Here is a 1,084-nt window from a genome sequence, read left to right as displayed (position 1 = left end):
CCACTGTGCTGCTGTGCTGTCCTTCCCACTTCTGCTGCTGTCTCCTCGTCACCAGCAAGGAGCCCCAGATGAGCTGGCTGTCAAAGAGCACCTCTCCTCGTCAAACTGTCTCACTACAGGTCAGTGAAAATAAAACAACATTAAGACACAATTATATCCATTTCAGTTTAAAAGAAGAGCTTTAATGCAAGAGTACACAATAAGTGCCGTAGCTAAAATTAGAGCGAGGTCGGCTATCTCTCCTGTTTCTAAGGCAAAAGAAGTTAATTTTAAAGCTATAAATATACATACATATATCCATGTAATGACTTGAAATTGAAACTGCAGAGCATCTGTTTTCACTTGATGGATAAATGATTGATTGTATTCCAAACTTAACATTTCAATGTTCCTATACAGTAACATAAAATGTTTTTTTCATGCAGGGAAAAGAAAATAGAATATTTTTGTAATAATATTATGATTATGGCCAAACATTTCATACATAAATGTTGATTTTTTAAGACTGCTTCAAAGTTTGTTGCTTTCATGAATGATATCACATTATTTTTCAAATCCTTGAAAAAATGTAAAGCAAATGCCCTAAAGCTATATGCAATATAATCAAGATATATGAAGACATTTAGCCCCTTGTATGTACTTTATGTTAGACTTTGATTATTGTGTTGTAAGTTCTTATTGTGTAAATCTGCTGTTCAGGTGTCTTTATTTGTAGTGACTACTTCTTGTAACTGCCTTTTGAATTATGTTGATGCAAAAAAAAAATAAAAAAATCCCAGACCCAAAGCAAAATTTGAGTAAAATGCATAGGTAAAATGCCGGATTTGTGTCTTTTTTAAATTAGTATACATACAACAACAATATCAACAAGTTCTCAACACTTTGTGTATACAACTTGATCACAATCACACAAGTACAAACACGCCAGGGGGACTAAAGGTTAATAATAAAGACAAAAATAAAGAAAATAAATAGTTAAATAAATATCTTGTAATGCCGGATTTGTGTCTGTCCTCGCGAGATGCATCTCGTGACGTCATCTTCGCAGATGGGTGTCATGCGCATGCGTACTGTCCTTGTCTCT

Source organism: Centroberyx gerrardi, chromosome 17 (assembly GCF_048128805.1).
Source record: "Centroberyx gerrardi isolate f3 chromosome 17, fCenGer3.hap1.cur.20231027, whole genome shotgun sequence".
Lineage (NCBI taxonomy): Eukaryota > Metazoa > Chordata > Actinopteri > Beryciformes > Berycidae > Centroberyx > Centroberyx gerrardi.
The sequence above is the reverse complement of the archived record's forward strand: the minus strand, read 5'-3'. Positions refer to the sequence as shown.